General features: G+C 36.5%; 1 long non-coding RNA gene across 1 annotated transcript in view; it reads left to right on the forward strand.

The window, feature by feature from the left end:
- The first annotated feature begins 2,851 nt into the window (after positions 1–2,851).
- Positions 2,852–22,068, forward strand: part of LOC136791780 (uncharacterized) — a 28,911-nt gene continuing 9,694 nt past the window's right edge. The window contains exon 1 of the long non-coding RNA XR_010834411.1: positions 2,852–3,315. This is a non-coding gene — a long non-coding RNA (uncharacterized lncRNA). The remainder of the gene's footprint in view (positions 3,316–22,068) is intronic.

Raw genomic sequence — 22,068 nt, forward strand, 5'->3', positions numbered from 1 at the left:
GATTGCAATCAACATACATGCTACATCAATTCAACTCAGATGCATTCTTTGTTTTTTGTTCAGCTTTCTAGCTGTTCTGACAGAATGCCTTCAAAGAACTTGAATAAGACAATTATAAATTGTGCTAAATGTCCTTTTCCTCAGTACTTACATCTTTGTCTAATCTATACAGCTATCGTTACAGATAGAAGAGGAGCAGTGATCACGTTAAAGTACAAAAGTTGTATTCACAAAAGGCAAGAAAATTTATAATTAAGGTTGAAGCTTTCTATTCATTCCGTTCTCCCTAGATACTATGGTTTTCAGAGCCTAAAAAATTACCCACCATCTGAAGACTTAAATTGCATCACAAGATTCAGAGACTGAGAACAATCTCAGTCTAGATTCCTTATTCTCAGAACTGTACTTGAAATGCTATCAATAGTAGTTGCTCATATGACACTAAGATTTGCTTTACAGTGAACCATTTTCCCATTCACAGCATCCAAAATAGTCTTATGCACAAATAACAGCTTTAAATTCTCACTTCTAAGACAAGTTTCTAGATGCTACCTAGCACCTTTACCTCAAAAATAACAATCCAAGAAACTTGAACATACACTATCTGCAAGTGCAAGTTCTGATTAACGTGCAGTTTAACTGCAGTATTAGTATAAAAAGATGTTTCATATTAACAATAATTCAGTAATCTGCAAGTGAATGGTTATATACTTTAATATGCATCACAGAACATATGAAGAAAGATGATTTTAAAGCCTATTTTTCATATTTTTATCAGTGAGACAGCCAAAAAATTTCATTTGAACCATTGATGTCAAGGGGATATTATCCATACCAACTGTCAAGGAGAAAGTTATCAATATTCACAAGTGAAATAATCAATTTCAACGTTTATTTATTCTAAATGATGACTAACAGGTGGAACCTGTTTAAAAGAACTACCCTTAAGTTTTATTCAAGGGTTAAGTGTACTACTCACATAGTTTGGAGAAAAAGTCAAGTTCAAGACATCCAAAAAATAAATATGAGAGAACTGAATTAAATGATAAAAATAACCTTCCTAAAATAGCCTGAACAAAGATATTCCATTCCTTACAAGACTGTCCAGAAATAGAAACTAGCTTGCTAAAATACATGAAAGCTGAGATTATTCTGATGATCTGATTTAGGTCTGTTTAACAACTGCTAGATAATTAATCCAAAGTGGCAGCCAAAGGAAGACAACAGTCATGAAATACCAATTTCAAGAGAGAGCTGGTATGAAAATAAAGGGGGGAAATGCTTCATCTGTTAATCTGTCTGGATCTATTTATCTTAATATATTTTTTTTTTTATTTAAACACAACATCTCACGGGTAACAGAGATCCAGGTTTTATTCTTACAATCAAGAGTAACAAGGTAAACAGTAGTGCAGTTCCGTAAGCACAAGCTTCCTGATCAAAACTACTTTCCATCCAGGGAAACTGACAGCTAGTGGAGGTCTTTGGAAGATGACGCAGTTTTACAACAATTTTACCTATCTATTATTAAGCCCAGCAGATGCATCAAATGTTTTCAAAAAGTACTCTATCAGACATTTGCTTTCAAAAAAACCCAAAAGTTACATTTATCCACACTTTAACAATGTCTATATAGGAAATCAGTCTTAAATACAAAGTAAAAGCACACTTCCACTCTTTTTCTGAAGTTCAAAAGCAGTTTTACATTTTAATTATATGTTTTCCTCAAGGTGTCATTATAGAACCATTAAAAACCTCTCCATGGCTAAATTAGAAGGAAGATTAATTATAGTATTGCTTTTCCAATTATTAAGTATAAATATTCCAAACTGCATTTGTACATATGACATTTTATCATGAGGAAGAAAAGTTTTATTGAGGAAAGCGTACCAAGATATTAATGAAATAATCCATGAATAAAGGACACCTACCTTCTCTTCCGTCCTATATTTCCCCAAAGAAAACCCAGTCTAAGAACAGAAACTCTTTTCTAAAAGTAACACTTCAAAATAGTTTCAAAGCATATCCAGCAAATAACAATACAGTTGTGTCACATTTTTTCCCCCTTCTACTTCTACGGGCAACAACTTTCCATTCTTATTTTTAGTCACTAATGTTTTCTTATGAGCCACTTTGTTTTGCTGACAAGTGTGTCCCCTCCCCTAATGGAAAAATGTGTAATCTATTATTCATTCAAGCAATTTTGTTTCTAACAATGACGAAGTACATACTTTATGTCATGCTCTACTGTGTGACTAATGAGAACATAAAGTTTGAGCTGTACATTTGTATTCTTAGAAACCTCAAATTAGCACCATTTTTAATATAACAATAATCTTATTAGCATAAGTTTTCTGCTTTTGAATAACATGCTCAAATAAATTTAAATGGTTTAAGTTATAGACTTCGTAGACCATAAAAACTATTAAAGAGATCAACCTAGTCCATTCTTGATCCAAAATTACAGCACACTAGAGTCACCCTTACTGTGGTTTGAATACAGTCCTTAATAAGCTAACGTAATGGTTTCCAATTTGCTCTTTTCCATTACTTTATAGTTTTGTGACCTCCATATTATTCTGTCACAATAATTAATTTTATATACATGGCAGCTGACAGTAAAGAACCGCATAGATATTTTTGATTTAGGGAAGTTTGTTGTAGGCACTCATAAGTGGGCCATGACTGCAGGCAGCCCCCCAGCCTGTGAAACACCCTGTCTCTTAACTGTCTGTCTTCTTCACTTAGCACCCACCTTCTTTCTCCACAAGGACCTTCTTCCTCATCTGAGTGGTGGGTGGCATCCTCCTCAGAAGACTTCCAGCAACTCCTCCTTCTCTTCTAAACCAAGAGCTCCTAAAGAAGGAGACTGAAATAAGGCCACCCTAAACTGCTGTGCTGTTCCTACACCTGGTTACTGAGGAAAAGCATGTTCTTCTCCCAAACTTTTCCTGAAGCAGCCCCTAAAAACTCACCACAGCCCCCGAAAAGGGGGAAACAGTAAGCAGCTGAAACAAGGGGGTAAGGAAAACGGGAGCTTTTCGTACCGCTTCCTCAGGACAGTGGCAGCACTACGAGGCATCACCTCCCCAGGGACGCAGAGGGAGGAGGCACAAGGGCTGCCTCCCTCCCCGCCCCACCCTCTTTCTCCTCCGCCGACAGCAGTCATGAGGGCGGCTCTTCACCTGAGGCAGGCATGGCACGGGCGGTGGCTTTTTCCCCTCACCGCGACCGCTCAGGTGCCATCCCGAAGAGGAGGGCTGCTAGAAGCGTCAGCGCGGCTCAGCACTGGCTACAGGCACCGAGCCCTTCCAGGTATTTCCTTCGGCTTTGCTGAAGCCACGTTTCTCAAAATGGAGGGCGGCCCATGCGAGCCCTTGCTGCGACTCACGCTTTCCCGCCCACCTCAGGCGAGGCCTCATGAGAGCCACGCCAATTCCCTTCAGTCTGCCCATTCTTGTAAAGAATATCTTGCCGCTATATTTATTTTTAAATAAGCACAGTAGTGGATCTGGTGGGGTTTTTTATTCTTTTTATTCTCCCTGGCTTGTGGTTTGGTCTTATGTTGCTCGACAAAGCAAGCAAGAGGTCTGGAGCTTGCTTTGTCCACAGCAGCTGTTTCTGCTTGCCCAACTGAAACAGTTGAAATGACTTGGAAAGAGTAGCCTTAAAGAAATACATTAGAGGATCTGTATATATAAAAGTGCTGATCTTTTATTTGTCTGATGTCAGCCAGGTAGATGACCACAGAAGTAACCAATTATGTACGTAAGGGGCTGTTTGCATTTTGATTGAATAGGATATATGTGCAAATGAAGTTTTTTGAACTTTGGGGACAGCTAGTGATGGAAAAGTCTAAAACTGAAAACTGATGTAGCAGAAAAATGGATTTGAGCTTCCTGAATAAATCTGAACAAGTTTTAGCAGGGCTGCCAAAGGCTGCTTCCCTGCAGGCTGCTGGTGCTGTGGTCCCCATCTGGGCATAGGACAACAGCACCAGCTGGGCTTTTCACCCACCTGCGGCCCTGCCTTGCCTCTGCTGACACGCAGGTGTAAGGAGGCCATAGCTTTGTGACTAGTCTCCTTTCTATTCTCCTGCAGTTTGCAGCACTAAGCCCATCTACAAAAAGTTATTTTCCAGTTTCTCAGGCATTCAGACCCTACCAATCTCCTGCTACCCACCCACATGGGCAGCCCCTCATGCAGTCTGTCTCATCAGTTTGCCTGAGCCAGTATCCTGCACCTCCAAGCACATTTGGTTTCCCTAAGCCCAGCTTCTGCCTGAGTTGTGGAGATTCCCTAGGTACAGTTCTTGTATTCTCATTACTATGTACATACATGGTATTTTACTTGTCCTGATGATAAGCTGATTTTTTTTAGATGTATAAGTATGTAAATCTCACTGGATGGTTTGCATAAGGTTTTGTACAGAAAACTGTAGAAATTGAGAGCAATATTCTAGCTGCAATAAAATGAAAGCTATTTCTGCTAGTAATAGGAAAGAGAGGTCTGTTTGTTTAGCATTGCAACGACTACTGCTTCATTTAGCTTGAACATAACTTCATGAGTAGTTAAAAAGCTTGACTTTTCCCCCTTCTTATAAGTTAAGCAAAAGTTTTGTGCTGACAAAATCATAAATGTTAGCAAAATGCAACATTTTATAAAATGTAAAATTATTTAAATAGGCTGTTTATTTGTATATTGCTTCCGATCAAGACTTGGTGAATGTACTTCAATCAGAAAAAGACAGTACATTTGCATGCACTTCATTGTTATAAAATCACTGAAGAGAGAAAAACTAACCTATGTCTCCTGGATGCTATAGCAAAGTCACTAAATTTTTAATAAAAATTTTACTTCTCAAATTATTCCTTCTAAGAGACTGGTTGGAAGAAATCATTATGGGAGACTAGTGCTGTTCATGAGCAACCATTAAATAGTGTGCACATATCTCATAGTGGTATAATAGTCTGCAGTTATGCAAAAACAAATGTATTGACTACGTGAGCGGTACTGGCAAGTCCAGGAGACACCTGCTCAGCTTGATGGCTTCTGAAAAGACTGTTTCTATACACTGGACTCTTTCTGCTGTAGATGGGGAATGTGGCCCTTTTATTCTGAGCTGAATTCTCGTCAGTTATTGTCCGTAATAATCTGAAAAGCTTTATACAGTAACTGCTTGTGGTCATTGTGTGCATATATGGCCCACAAAAAGGGAAGGGTGACAAGTATGACTGTCTTGGGAGAGCAGAAGGAAAAAAGTCACAGAGACTGCAACCCCCAACAGGTTTTGCAAGACAGATGAAACAACTGAAAAATACAATGACTAGCAGTCGTGAGATGGAAAGGAGCGAAAGTCATGGAAAGGTCAATGGTAGTTGCTTTTAAGTGAGTAGGTAAGGTAGGTAGTGCTACATTCTTTTAAGTGAGTTTGTGTGGGAGAGCACTTCATGTTAAAAAATAATTGCTTTTTAAAGTGAGTGAAATTTTTTGGAGGTTGGTTGGTAGTTTTGGTGTTGTTTTCTTGTGTATGTGTGTGTGTTTTGCTTGTTTTGTTTCTTTCCCAATACAAGACGTAAGCTTTAGCAAATCCAGTGTACAACTATCGTAGAAAATTATGCTTTCCTCCAATTATACTTTATGTAATTTTTATTCATACAGCAAGGAAAAATACAAAGAATATTCTAGCTTTTATTCTTAAGTCCTTGTAATAGTAGTATTTGGAGATTCCAATTACTACTAAGAACATAAGGTAAACTGCAAGTGAAGATCAAGAATTTAGAACTTTTGATTCTTCAATAGATACAGGGAAAAGCCTAATTCCCTCACATATAAGGACGACTTTGCTTCAGCTAGTATCTTCAACTTAGTAGAAATAAATGTGGTCTGTGACAATGTTTGAAGCAAACATACATTTTGATTCATTTATGGTAAGGTGCAAACCTTGAAGAAGAGCATCCTTCAAATTAAATAGCTTTTCCTTCCTCAATATTAGTAATTTATTTCTTTGTCCAGAATAATTTCAGAATAATTTCAGTGGGAAAACAAAACAAAGCAAAAAAAAATAGTATCTTTTCCATATGCAGGTCCTTAACTTTTACTTCCAATTTCATTTATTCTTATCTAGTTGCTATTCTAGACTCCTTATACTCTGACCTGTCTTCTGACTTTTTTTTTTCGAAGTCATGTATTTTAAAAAGGCATAAAGCTTTTTTCTGACAATTCTTGGATGAATGCTTTTTTACAGAAGGGAATTGAATGAGTTCCGAAGTGTGGGTTGTGAATTTGGTTTTTGCTTAGGTGAGCAGTTGTAGTAGTGGAAAGTGCTATTGGGTCTCTAGGCTAGAAAATTGAAGAGCGCTCGTTCTGAATTTGCTAAACTTCAAATCTCTAATTCATGTGAGGAAGCCCTCATTATGTTTTCCCAGGGTGACTCAAGTCATTTGGATAAAAAGTATGCCTGCTGTGCTTTAGATTACGTTGGAGGAACTCTTCAATTGAGAAAGAGTTTTTAAATTCAAGACCTACCACTCGCAGCCTGTGATGCATGTCTTAACTTAAGATAATGAAACCAACCTGTTCTAGACAAATTCCATTTAAATAATTAGCAATTCAAAGTTGAGAAAGTTATTTCAGGCTATAAAGTCCTTACAGTTCTCACATCAACTATTTGTGAATATTTACAGCGAAAATAATTTAATATTATTTGATGGTGCTAACCAGATAGCCTAGGAAGAATTCATCTGTATATAGTTCTGCAATGGTATTTTGAAGAGTTTGACTGAAATGTTTAGGCCTAAAGAAAAGATTTTGTATTTGGTAGTCAGATTATATATAAATGGCAATACAACAGTTGTAACTGAAATCTTTAAAGAAAAATATAAGCATTCTCTAGAACAGACAAGGAATGAGATAAGTATTCTAATGTACTTGTGCATGCTGATACTATGAAAACCCATCTGTGAGGTAACTGAAGTATGAGTTTTGTTTGCTTACCTGTAAACCGTCTAGTTTTCCACTTGGGCAATCTCAATAGAGTAACTGCCTTTAGGAATTAGACATGGAAATTCAGTATGACCTGGAAGGAAGGTAGTAATATTTTGTCTCCAGAATGTGGACTTTATTCTAAACAAGCTCGAGTGACAGCATATGCTAACACCCTAAAGAACTTGATTTGATATGGATATTTCCCTACCCTCCTTTGCCTTCTTGATAGCCAAGATTTTTATATATATTAAATAGAGCTGTTGACAATACAGATTGTATAAATAGCTCAGATAATGAGTAACAGATTTAAAAAGAAAATAAGAAAACACAGCTCTAAAAAGAGCTGTAGTGGCTGTAGAATTATTATGTAGAACATAAGCTAGTAAAATTTTTTAAAATTACAGTAATTTTCTTTCAAGTCTATTCACAGCACTTGTTCTATTTTGTGGGAATATTTTGTTCTTTCTCCAAGACAGAATGCTTATTCCATTCCTCTTATTTCCATTGTTGCTCTTAGTCGTATTTCTATGATGAATGCTAGTTTTTACAACCATACCTGTAAGTGCTTGACTTAAAGACACAAAGAAGTTGCAGGTGGAAAATGAGCTTTAGACAGAACGAAAACACTGAAGTTAAAGATTAGATCTGACAAGGTTTGATGTGCAGCTCAAATTGGTTGTAGATGGGAAATGGAGAAGGTGTTTCTAGTTTGCTTTTAGTTCTCACTGCTCTGACCTGTTATTAGTAAACAACAGATTACATTAATCTTCCTTACGTTATGCTTGCTACGGTAATTGGTGAGTGATCTCCCTGACTTAAGTTCTGTGTAGTTCAAAAAGATCATATTTTTCGGTGACTTGAAGTTGTGATCATGAATCCCAAAAGAACTTACTAAAGCACCCCTAGTTTGCGGAAGTTATACAGATATATATATATCTTATGGAGATATTCAAGCAAAAGACAAGGCCATGTAAGAATGATTCTGATCATTCCAGGAGGGCTGGGAAGGCCTGCCATGATATCCTAATCAATGGAAATTCTCATTTTCGGACTGAATGTTCCAAATTGTTGTCTTATTGCCTTCATGTCAACTTTCCAATGCCAGATTGACTAGTTATTGACTAGCAATTAAACCACTTGAGGCAATTGCATCCATATGGCAATATTTACCTGGATTATTTATTGCCTGTTGCTGATACAATTTAGTGTCTCTGAGTGTGCAAACTTGTCATATGTGCCATACGTATATAAAGCTGTGTCTTTTGCTATGTCAGCCCTCCATCTAGCTTGTGATCCTATTAAAAAATAAATAAATAAAAATTCTAAATAGTAAGAAAATGTTGGGCTTATATAAGATTGTGTCAAGGTAATTATGGCAATTACTTGGCAATTATGCATAGAAGACAGTATAATCTGATTAAACCAAATTGTTATGTTCTTATATTGAAAATATGCTGTTAAGAGACTGTCCTCTGTATTTCCTACAATGTCCGTTGTTGTCACTTCCTAAAGAGTAGCTGCAGAAGAGTAAGCTCTTCTTGGATGTCTCTTCTAACCTAAGTGATTCTGTTCTTTACTGAAAGGGTTGTTAGGCATTGGAATGGGCTGCCCAGGGAAGTGGTTGAGTTTTGAAGACCTCCCTGGAGGTCTTTAAAAGACATTTAGATGTAGAGCTTAGTGATATGGTTTAGTGGAGGGCTTGTTAGTGTTAGGTCAGAGGTTGGACTAGATGATCTTGGAAGTCTCTTCCAACCTAGATGATTCTGTGAAGTTTTCATGAACGCTACGGATTTGAGTGCAAGCCACAGCTTTCCAAATGAGTGCAGGTACAGAAAAAAAAACAAGCATACTGCAAGTGTTTATTTGGCTGATGTTTCTTTTGTCTCTTTGACCAGGAGAGGTAGAGATGTTTTTCTAAAATCCTTCACAAATTTTAAAGAAACAGGTAGAACTAGTGTTGTAGAGAAAATTAAGTAATAAAAACAAGAGAGAGAATGCAGTAAGTTCGGGAAGGCTGTTAGCTCCGTAGGCTTGGTGGCTTCTGCTAGCGGTATGTTATTGCTATTGGAGTGCCACGGGAAGGTTAACAAAGCTATCATCAACTGTGTTGTAGTTATCTTTTTGCTGATGTTTGATGAGGCATTTTTTTGCTGCTGTTGGGGGGGGGGGACACACTGAGGGAGTTTACTGTATATTTTTCCTCTTATCTTCTCGTAGATGATCCATGATGATATTTAATTTTAAAGTATTCCATCCCCTCAGTATGCAAATTGCATTTTGGCACCTGCAGCTTTTCCAGGACTAATTTTGGAGTTTTATTTCCTGATGCTTTAATTAATCTTGGGTGAGCTATAAATGTCACATATTTTAACAGCATCTCTGCTGTTGGGGAGTGAAAGAGTTGAAGGAATTTCTTCAACTAAGGAATAATTTCCTTTTCCATTTCAGTTTACCAGGTCTAAATATATATCATATATATAAATGCAATAGTCTGAAACTACTTCAGTGATTTTAGTTGGGTTCCACATGCATAAACCCTGTTTCTCTTGCATACTATCACTCACTGTTTTGTTTGTTCTACAAATTGAGATACAGGGCACTCAAATGATACAAGTTTGTTCAAACTCTATACCCTCTCACTGATAGTTATAATATCTTCAGGCTGGAGTTCGCTTTCTGGAATTGATGTAACTTCTATTTTGTCCTGTCACATTCCGAACAATTCCTGGCATGAGTACTGCATATCAAATGATTTCTAAACTTGTTTCCCCTCTGGCTATGTAATACCAGAGTTATGATAAGTAAAGGAACAATGCCTAATAATGAGCAGCTCTTTTATATATTTATTTATTTATAATGAAAACTAAGTACAAGTCTCAGTGATAATGCTTCCCAGTCATTTTGTTAAAGGCATTTGATCCCTTTCTATTGTAACTTAAGCTTTCAAATTCTATCTATTATGCTTTTAAACTTTTCATGTGCAGAATCCATGAAATATTTTTTCTCTGGATTGGTATAGTAAAGATGTTAATATGTGATCTACTGATGATCAATAAGCTTTTAAGCAGTTGGAGGTATGCATTGTCCTTCTAAGAAAAGAAAAAGAAAAATAGAAACACAAAATTACTTTTTTCATTTTTTATTTGAATAAAAGCTTTTTACAAGAGAACAAACCTATATTAAACAAAAAAAACACTTTGGTTGTCTGGAAGCATATTAATATTAATGGTGCCTTTCCCTTCAGATACTTTTTGAGATTTGTATGCTAGCTCTAGGGGCCTCTCTGCAATGAGTTCTCTCAATCTATAGCGTCTGTGTTGTGGGCAGAAAATGTCAATTTTCCTTTGTGAACATACATGCACAGGGTTTTGCTTTAGACTCAAAGGAAGAAAAGTTGTCTTAACTGTAGGATATTGCTTGGTAATAAATGTCCCAATTTAAGAATTTTTTATAGTGAGGGGTAGGTGTGGTACAGTAAAAAGAAGATCGAATTAATCTTTTAAAAATTATTCTTTCAACTTAAAGGGTTGTTTTGGATTTCAGCTGGGTTATTTCCATTCATCTAGTATGTTTCTTGACTGCTCATTTTACCTTTCAAAGCTGAAAAAATAAGGGAGAAAATAAAGCAGTGGCTTTTAAAAGAAGGTCTGCAAGAATTTCTCACTGTGATATATTTAAAAGAGAATCAGATGATTTTTAGCACCCCCCCTTCAAGTTCTCTACATTCAGATGTGACAGGTATGCAACATCTCCAAGGAAAAGTACTTGAAGCTCATTTTGGTCATAAAAAAACCTCCCTCATTAACTCCAAAGTTTACTGACAGCCCCATAATGTATATAAAGTAAGTCAGACATCATGCTAATGCTAGTAGTAGAGTAGTTGAATTGCTATATCAATCTATCATTAAGCTATGCTTATGTGTATAGTATAATTTTTAGCTGTATCATGAAGTCCAATAATGTAATTTGCTTATTTGTCACACAGTCTAAATATTTGATTTCTTTACTTTGAAGTAATAGTATTTGGAGCACAAAAGTAAAATTGTGAAACAAACATTTGAGGAAATGTTTCTTTTCTAGGACATAACCTTTTAACATTTAATCATTCCTGCACTATAATCTGAATTGGTTTTGCGACCTTTAGTTTTAGCTTTTCTGATCTGTCATGCACCTAAATTTTATCCATAGTAGTATCATGATGTTGTACTGTCCCTTGTCACCTCGATGAGTTTTGTCAAGTGAGGATTGTGTGTAAAGGTGAGACAGCAGTATGAAGGCAGAGTGTAAGTGCTACGTTGGAGAGTGGTAATTAGTTTGAATGTTCTTCTGAAAAACTCAACATTCAGTGGTTCTGTTGTGCTGTTTCTCAAAGTGACACCAAAGTAATAATCTGCAGACTTTAAAACTACTCTTTTTTGGGGGAAAAACTATCTTCACAATGCCCAAGAGAAATAGTAAAATTACTTGATACGAAAACGCATGCATCATATGAAATTGCTGCAATGAGAACAGTTTAAGAAGTAACCTAAAACTTCTACTCAATGGTTGGTGCCAAACTGGGTGGCTTTAAAGGGAAAATATCTATCTTTTCAGGTTGTTCAATGTCTCCACTTTGATTTTTGGACTGGAAATAAGATAACTTGATAAATGCCAGAACGCAGAGGTGTATGAAAAGGAATAGTAATCTGAAATCTATCTTATGATTGAAGATGTAACTTGCGGTTCTAGAAAAGTATCAGAGATCATTTCTTTCACACCTGAAGAGAACCACAGAGACGTAATTTATATGCAGTATCGTCTAGCATAATGTGTAGTACAGTAGGACTTAAAAAAAATATATAAATAAATCCTAACAAGAGGTGGGATGAGCACAATGGACAGCTCAATGTACTAAGAATCAGTGCACTGGTGACAGGGAAGGAATCTGAATGTGAGTGTTTTTAGTATGTTACTGTGATGTTACTGTGTACTAAGCTTGTATTTTCCCAGCTGATACTAGAATCCTGTGTTGACATAGTGGAGTACGATACCTATTGGGATTGATAAAATTTGATAAAATTACCATAGATTAGTGTTTTACCAGGTAAATATATTGCTGTCAGTTCTGTTCATGTTGTATGTCTTAGATCAGGGACCATTTATGATTATAAAATTTGCCATTCTTACGCACCACGACTGCCATATAATATGGCATTGCAGTTACTGCTAGGGAGAAAAATAACATTAGGAAAAGACCTTATTGAATATGTTAGAGGCAAATGCTTGCCTTTGCTAAATAGTCCTTTCTTCCAGCTCTTCTTTCCTGGTTTTAAACTGAAGGCCAAGTTCAAATGGGGAATTGAGACTTTGGCTTGAGGTTTTTCCCCTTTCTATTGCCATTGTCACCTAAATAGTTTTCTGTTTGGTTGCTTTATTCTATTCTATCTTTATTCTGTTCTGTATCAGCCATTTACCAATACTCTGTCATGAAAACAAATATTAGTTTAAGGTAAAATTAAGAAAGGTTTGTGCTTTCAGGTCATAGATAGCAAAGGGGTTCTGACCACATGTGTAAGCGGCATGCCAAGACCAGCTCAACCACTAGCCAAAGATGCTAGAAGTAGTTTCCTGTTTTATGTAAGCAGTGATTCGTCAACAGGTTCCCAGATTGTTCCATATTATGGGTTGATATCAAAACTTATTTTAGAACTGAATATTTTAACGTCCACATTCAGCAGATCTGAGTGCTTAAACAGTTCATTGAAGTCTTCCAATATATTCTACCAAAACAGTCAGTTGGTTTGAGCCTTTTTAGGTATAACAAAGGAGTTCTGGAGGACATTGCCATGCAAAAACTATTTTAGCATCAAATATTTCAATAGCAAGAGGAGCCCAAAGGAATGAGATCAAAGATTTCTTTTGATGCAATGAGGCTAGGAGTCAGACAAGGTTTTATGGTTCACGTCAAGAATGAGAAAAACATGACAGCAACTAAACGTGAAAAGCTGATCTCTGTTGACTGACTTCAATTTTACATGAAGCATACTGAGATATGTCATTGAGCCATATTGCAAAATAATAACTGGATGGCCAGGCCATTAAACTTTTATCACATACATGAAATCAAAAGTAGTATTGTTTCTCACTCTGAGTCCCACAAAATTAGTTACATTGACACATTCAGAATGTCAAACATATTTTTAAATAACAATGATTTGGGCCAATGTGTCTGAGAATTACCAAAAAAAGATGATCACTTGCAGTTTTTTTTAAAAAATAGCATGCCTGCAAATTACTCAAATTACTTCATTTTTTAAATGTTACTCCAGTTCCCCCCGTTCTGGTTGTCATTACTACGTGTCTTTTCTAACACTTATTTCCTATTAAAGCCTGTTTTCCTTTCTTTGATGCTTTTCTCTTAATTTTTATTATACTTTATGAAGGTTACCCTGAGCAATTGAATTTCTCACTTGTCTACTTTTCAGGCAGTGCTTTAGAGCACAGTGTTGTCATCCAGAGACATCTTTCTCTTCCCTTCCCTTGGCTGCTACATTTCATCAGTTCTGGCATAAATACCTGTGTAGCAAGGCAGTGACTAAATCAGGCAACAGGTCAAGGTTGAAGCTAAGGTGGTGGTTTCTCAGATGGCTGATCCAACCCAATGGGGTTAAAGCAGTGCTACAAGAAGGGTGTATGTAGTTGTGAGCATGCTTGTATGCACCCACATGCTTCTCTTCACTGTGACTATTCAGCTGTATGCTGCATATTCAGCCTTATGTCAGACCTAGTGGAGAATGTTGGACTCTTCCCTGAATCAGTAGTTATGGGTTTTTTTTGCTGGACTAAATTGATGCGCAGAGAGTTGAAAATGCTGTGATCTAACACAAGATAAAAATGGGGTACTGCACAGTAGAGTGGGGTGGGATTTTCCTGTTTCACAGGGCATGCGCTGCTATGCTGCTTGCTGAGTTTTCTGGAACCTCACACTTTTGATGAGGTGTCAAAAATTGTCTAAACTGAAATGGCTGTTTGCTACCAGGAAGAATAATGCTGCCTCCTATTTGGATTGGTTTTAACATTCATCATCATGAGCTAATTCATACAATTAAATCAGCTGAAATTTGCCCACCAGAATCTTAAAGAAATGTAATGAATCTATGAAGAAATATTTTGTTGAACTTGTTGAAATATCTTGTTGAAGTGTTTTGTGTCACTGCAGCGTAAGAAAAGTACTTTTACCAAGTTCACAGATGACAACTCAGGTTCTGTAAAGGCAGGTTGGATTGTGTCAGTCCCACTCTGTTTCTTAACAGGACATGAGCAATGAAAGCTGACATTATGCTGCAGATGAGAAATAAAATCGAAGATTTCCTCAAACCTGGAACAGAATGAATGCAAATTCTCACAAAGCAATTTGATACTCTCCTCAATGCAGAGAAGACTCTTAAACAGAAGTAGCTCTGCTGATATACTTAGAACTGGTTTTCTGCTCTTCATATCAGGTACTATTCAATGAAAATGATTCTGCACCAGTGGTGCTAGAGAGTTTCTTTTCGCCTCCTCTTTATGTCTTTACAGTAGTCTTTTTGATACACACATTTTGGTTAGGAATAGATTTTAAAACAATGATCCGCAACGAGGATTGTATGAGTTTCTTGTACTTCTGGATGGCATTTTCAGGAGTTTGCCTCAGGAGGAGAGGCTATGAGCCTATAATTCCAAGGCACCTTCTTTTTTTTGTCCTAGTACTTGAAAGGCTTTGTGTACAAACAGATGTCTGTTGAGAGAGGAGTGTCCAGAAGGCAGATTTGCCTAAGAACAGGTGAGAAAGGAAAAGAACGAAAAGTGAATGTACTAAATGGATCCAGTAAAGTCCCAATCGAATGAGATGGCATAAGCTTTTTCTCACTCTTTCTTTTTTGAACACTTAATTGATCCCTCTGATTCACCTTTATGTGGAATTCTTTCCTGGAGGTACAAGGACAGTCTCCTTTCAAGGTTAATTCTGGACTTAGTGAGAAAGAGACAGGCCAGCTTGAGGCAGGAGTTGTAATTAGTCTCAGAAGGAAGGCAGAAGTGCAACTGCAAGGAAAAGCGTTCCCAAGTCTACAATGTACTTAAAGCTCTGTATTACATGGAAGACTTTGGCCATATTGCAAATGTGGCACTTGTATTCATTTTCAGAGTAAGCAGGAATCTGTGCATGTGCTTATGTGGGGCAGTCATGCCAGCCCCCTTTTTCCTACCCTTTCCCCTCTCCTCTTTGGCAGCCTCGGGCTTTGTTGTACATTGCATCAAAATAATATAAGGCATTTTTTGGTAAATAAATTATCTCAGTGTAAGCCCATTTACAGTGTGTAACAAATTGAGTCAGCAGTAATGGGTGCTGTAAATTACAGATCACAAAGGCGGGTTGCTTCTGAAAATGTGCTCTTTCTATGTTTAAAACTGTAATTTGACAGTTGCAGTTTAATATGCAACATAACAGGTGCTACAGTTTGGGTCATTTTCAATCTCTGCCATCACGCGTAGGCAGTGATGGAGGTTGAGACATGGTTAAGTGCTGCAGTATGCTAATTGTTTTGTCTTTTGTTTTAATCTACTCCATGTTGCTATTCTTAATCAAGCTGCACATTTCAGCTGTTCTTCCGTTATATTCTTAAGAAGCTTTTTAAATTAAATTTTAGGTCCATGAGAGTTCAAACCCACATGTTTATAGATTTGAATTATTACTGTCTTTTACAGTGGTTGTTTCAAACATTGATACTATCTCTGTCAGTCTTCAGGAATTTTCTCTCACCATACCAAGCTATTAAAAGTGTCTGATTAAAAGAGAATAGAGAATTGACTATGTAACAAAGATGTAGCGTGCTTTCTGCATGCAGTGCATCATTTAATTTGTGTCATTTTTCCCCAGTTGTCTTCCCCTGTACCCAATTTTTTGTCCCCCACTTTTGAGAACTAGCCCATTCCTCTGGTATCCGGTCTTCACTTGATTTTAGCAACTATACATAACAAATAGCATGGAGAGAATGAAAGTTTAATAATGGAAGGAGGTTCTGAAGTTTTTCTTCTGAAAGCTAAGAATACCTTCACTGAATGTGTGGTAGTCTTCATTTATAGGGGTTGGTCTCTTTAGGTTCATTTGGTTCAGTGTGGCATGTTTTTTTCTCATTCACATATTTGCTCACAATATGTATACTTTCACTCATTTATTGTTATGCCCAATGACTAATGAAAAATACTCCTACTCTTATATTTTGTGCTAATACATATTTCAATCTCCATTATTACTTCCCCTGTAATGATGCAAAACCTGATGTGTTTCCTACCTCTGTTTCAGGTATCTTAATTTTCACAAACTTATTTGTCCACACAGAAGAATGGATAAATCAATGTGTAACCAAACAGTTAATTCAGGCTACTTAAATATTTGGATTGTTAACTGGTGTTGGTAAAACAGGTAGCCACTTTTGGCTCTGTGCTATGTCCTTGTCAGTGTCGAAAATAAAAAGTTCGTTTATACCCTTTATCTGCTTGTCACTGTGTATCTTCCATGCACCAAAACTTTTAAGTGCTCTTTTTTTTTTTTAAAGCAAAAAATGCTTTTCAATTTATGTATGAAATATACTAGCATACATGTTCCCCATAGATTTTTCTGAAGACTTCTGTTGGATGCTCAGTTGCGCTTCCAGTGGAGATAACAAGCTTAACTAATGATATTTTCATAGTAAAACCAAAACATCAATTCTCAGTGGAATTCACTGAGAATATGCATAAAAATAACTTCCTATTTTTGTACAGTAAAATAACTGTTGTAGAAATGTCACAAAGCAAATTGGAGAAGAAGAAATAGGATATTAAAATAAAACTATAAAGGTAAATGTTATCTCACAACTCCATAGAACAGGGATGTTTAAATACACGTAGTACTTGCTTAAAGTACCTGTGTTAATGCACTAATGGCCTTAGAAACCGAAATCAAGGAAAAATATTGTAAGATAAGGGAAAAAAAACAAAAATAGGATTGAGATAACCTCAGATTTGAGTACTTTCATGGAGAGTTGGGTTCAATTGTGTTGTCTTGGAAAATGAATTTCCTAGCTTCAAAGAGTTTTGTGTTAGAGGGCAAAGTAGGTTTGGAGTTTTGCTCTCGTGTTTGAAAGGCATAAAATCATTAAGCTCATCATATGGTTTTACCATCAATGTCATATTTTCTGTTCTGAAGTCTTAACAGTTTGCCATCAAGTTCCCAAAGTTTGGGAACAGACTAAGATATAGCTTTCAGAAGTGATGTGTGCCTTTGAAAATGATTCTGTTGTAACAGATATCCAAGAGCAACATTTAGACATGAGATGGAAGAGGAAGAGCTTACTGAGGGCAGACTTCAGTACTAAATGGACTCAAATTCCTTAAGTATCGTGGATGAGGATCTACTATAGTGCATATGAGTACTTAATGGAATCTTCATAATACACTAGTCACCAAAATCACAGTGCAGCACTAGTGTAACGGTTTGACTCACATACTGGAAAGAAAGCAATGAAATAAATGTGTGTGTGTGTGTATATATATATATACACACATACATACATATATATATATACCTATATATATATATACATATATAAAATCAGAATCCCTTTTAAATCCACCCTCTTCCCCCCACACCTCTTTTTCCCATTATCAGAGAATGACAAAACCCATGAATGAATAAATCTGTATAGGAGAAAATTGAAAACTTCAAGGATAACCAGAGTATTTTCGGATATAATATGTCAAATGTGACGTTGAGGATAGATTTGTTGTTCTGCAGAGTATATTTTACTAAAACAGGAAGGGCTGCTGTTGCCTCAGTTTAAAGGGTAAATACTTCCAGGAGACGCCAGTTGATTTGGGAAGGGGGTCTGACTTCGCTGGCCATTAGCTACTCACTATGTGAGCAAAGACTGTGACTTTCTGTTTTGTTTGGACAGAGTCATTCTTTCTTATCTTGGAGCACAGTCTGAGCATTCCACCTTCTAATATACTAGGGAAGCGTATGCTGTTTTCTAAATTTTCTAGATGCCTAAACCGAGGCACAGAGAAGGCAAGCGGATAGAGCAAAGCTTTACAGAATTACCTGGAACGGTGGTATAGTAAACATCCTAACTTCATGTGCTGTTTGCCTGAAAACTAGTTTTGCATACCAAAAACCACTCACAAATCCATCAGTCAAGCCTGTTTTGTGTAAATGGTAGAGGCCACTCAACTACACACACAGATATGTACAGTTATATAGACAGATAAATAGATAGATGCCAGTAAATATCCATATTTATGGATCTTCACACAGAATGATTAACTGCAGCCTGGGGTGGAGGATGTCTATGATGTGGTTTTGCAATTTATGTGTTAGAATACTAACCTATTCAGCTGCTGGCATTTTCCTATTTCTGCGGGGTGGTTTCTAGAAATAATACACTGACTCAGCTCTCGTGGTTTTGATCAGAATTGGAATAAGAAAATGTTCAGGTCAAGCTATAAATTAATTAAACTTGATTGTTTAATTTGAAAGGCTTTTCTTTTGCTGCATCTTAAAAATTATATGAGAATTGGATGCCATTGATCAACAATGAATCTGAAACATGTTGGCTCTTTTTTAGTGTAATATATATGATTTCATTATGAAAAGAGGCCAAGTTTAACATCCATTTGTGGAGTATAATTTTTAGGCTAAAAATAGATAGTGCTTTGTGTGGAAACAATAATAAAATAACTAAAATGACTAACATAAAGCATTAAAACAGTTCTTGCCTGTTTAGGTGCTGAAAAAAAGAATGCTTGCTGTCAAGATAATTTTTGGAAGTAGTAGAAACCATTTTCACTGCTGGGTAACATTGCCTTGGAGAAGCACTGTCTGGGTCTACATGCAGCATGTTTTGTAAAGAAATGCATTTGCTGACTAGCTTTCCCTCTCCTCCTATAACTTTTTATGTTGTGGAATATGAACAATCATTTCTGGAAGAAGTAGTAAACAAGCAAATTTTTCAAAGCTTAAGCTTTGAATCCCCCCATTTGTCTAACTGATGTAGCCTGGATATTTACTAATACAGCATGCCATAATAGATAAATTATCCTTATGTGCTTCTAGGTATCCCCACCAATCTATAATCATAAACTTTATAGTGACAGCAAGTTAGTAACATAGTGTGTGGCAGGATTATACAGGGAAAGGTATCTGGGTTACAGAAATAAATTCAGCTTTCCCAGCATAGCTTGATTTTGTTTGTCTTTGAATCATTTAACTTCAATAGTTCATGTCTTGAGTTGTTGACACTCTCCACATTAATATCTTACTTGGTTTTTAAACTTTGACATGCAAACTTCTAAAGAATATGTATGTATATCCCTCTTCCTCTGGTTATGTGGTATAGACACTAGAAAACTAGCAGTAAACTGTAAGGAAAGCCTTGAAAATTTAGTAATTATTGTTGGAATAATTTTTGCAGCATATTATATAGATTCATCCTCTTTCTATGGCCTTTAAAAAAGAAATGGAGAGGTGTATATTCTTCTGGTTAAACTGCATGGACAGGAAAAGAGAATACAGTTGTGCTAGTGAAGATGTGTCATTTTCCCTTGGGAAATAGTCCTTTCCCTTTCCTGTAGCCCTCCTGCCTTTTCTCTTCTTGTTGATACTTGTTGACTCGTATTAACCATGAATGTAGTGAAAGTCATTTAGAGGAGAACCTCAACAGTTCTTGTTCTCTAAAAACAAATTGTTTGAACCTTTTTGTCATTACAGAATTAAGATTTCACATTTCCTCTTTTCTCTCCCAATTATTATATTGAATGTGTCAGCTCTTCTAACTCCATTTTTGTGGTTTCCTTTGAAGTGTGTGTTAGGGGGCTTGGTTTTGTTCATTTCTTGAAAGCTGTTCTGATTTCAGGTAGATTGATTGTCATTCTTAGTAGGAATGTTTGGTGCTGTTGGATTTTGGGGAGGAGCTTTTATGGAACAGGCTACTGGGCCCTGTAGTATGTCCAAAGATCAGCTTTGTAAGTACCAAGAGAAAGTAATTGCACCTGGAGTTTTGAGAAAAAGAGACAAAAGTCTTTAGAACTGTAGCTGGTATGTTTAGCTACCCTCCTTGGCTAAGACCCCAGAGGAGAAGTAAACTAGAAGCAGGACCTATTTGCGCTTCTCAGCTGCTCTCTCTTCCTCCACTTTCCAGCGTGGGTTGCGTGCTCTGGAGATCTGTATGTGCAAGGAGATGGAGGTTGGGGTGGGCAGCAGGTGAACTGTACCACCTGTAGTTAGTCCACTTGCTGGCTTAGTCCAACAATTAAAAAAGCTTGTTTTGCATCAATATGTAGTTACTTTTCTGTGATACATGAATCTAACATATCTTGTAAACCTAATTTGTCTCTTAATTTAGTATCAGGTAGTCAGTTTATACCTATGCATGCTGTGCTAATCACTTAAAACTTGGTTCTACCAGTCAGTATACCAGGTGCTCTCTAGGGTAGTGTATGTTGCCCACCAAAGCACCAAGAAGTTTGATTTCTACTATTTCCAAACTAGATAAATATGTCATGCTTTATTCGTGTAGGGTTCAGGGCCCTAGTTATGGATTAGTATGCCCTGAAAAATGTAAACATAATTCTTATCCCTAAAAGCTTGGAATTTGAGGTATAAGACAAGCAAGCAAAAACAAAACAGACAGACCTGACATTGTTAAAGAAGCAACGGGATTATATTCATTAACTTGCTACCAGCCTAATTGTTGTCAGCCTGTGAAAGAGTGATAATAGAAGCTAAGGGGCAGATTAACAGACTGATCTCTGCAGAAACATTCTGAATGTGCAGCCTTATGATGTGACGCTCACAGTAAATGCCTGAGAGCTAAGAGAGTGTTTTATGGAATTCTCACAAAGTGTCTCAGGGTAGGACATGAAGGAGGGGTGATTAATTTGGGTCCCTATCCAGTAGCTGAGAAAAGTCAGAAAAATCTGAATCCACTAGTATAAGTATTCATTTCACGTAGTACAAAGGAAATTTATTTTTTAAGATTCACATTATATTACATCTTCTATTTGAAGAGTTTATTAACATCTCGGGTCTGGCTGGTTACTGAATATAGGCTTGGAATTTCTGAATTACAAATTTTGTCATGAAAGAATTATTAACAGCCCTGTCACGAAGCATCTTAGGAGCTCAACAGCTCTTCTCAGAGCAATTAATAAATAATATTGAATCCATAAGATAAAATTGTTTGCATTTTGAAACAAAATTTAGAATACATTAGTACAGAAATCTCTCCTGGCAAACCTTGCAGCACTTATTAATCTCTGTGAAAATAGTCTGTGTTGGAAGGAAAATCCAAACCTTCCTTCCTTACATTTAGTCATGTTTCCCCACATCTTTAAGATGAAGGTTGAATTATATAGCTTGTTTCCTTATCAGAAAAAGAAGGCATTAGGTTTGCTTATGCAATGATACAGAAAGCATAATGAGATGTTAAAAATGAGATTTCCTACTACACATCAAAGCAAATAAAAGCTAACAAAGCTTGTAATAAAGTTTATCTCTGTTACCCGAGAGTGCACCTCCTCTATCACATTTTCATTCTGCCTGCTGTCTTTAAGTTACCTGATTGCGGCCATTCTTGTGTTTTCTGATAATTTGTCTCACTGTATTTCACTGGATTTCCAATGAGTCATGTAGGCAGAAGAATTAGGAAGTTTTCTTCCATATTCTAGAGGCAGCACATAAGGTCTTCCTTTTTTGTGTGTTTTGGTTGGTTAGTTTGTTAGTTTGGTTTGCTTTTCCCAGCCATTATTTTCTGTTTAATAAAATGTTCTAGCTTTATTCAGAATTTGCCTTGGAGTATCGTGTTTTGGGATCATCAGAAGCAAGCAAAGATGCAACTTTTATAGCTGTCCTAAAAGCAAACTTACATGCTCTGTTTGTTTGTTTTCCCCAGAAAAATGGCTAGTTTCATCATAAATTTATTTTGTGGTTGCAAAAATTTTTGTGGTTCAAAAATTTTGTGTTTCTCAACTCCTGTAGAATGTCCTTTAACAACCTCCACGGTTAAGCCAACAGCCTCAAACAGA

The sequence above is a fragment of the Anser cygnoides genome, chromosome 12 (genome assembly GCF_040182565.1).
Source record: "Anser cygnoides isolate HZ-2024a breed goose chromosome 12, Taihu_goose_T2T_genome, whole genome shotgun sequence".
Taxonomy (NCBI): domain Eukaryota; kingdom Metazoa; phylum Chordata; class Aves; order Anseriformes; family Anatidae; genus Anser; species Anser cygnoides.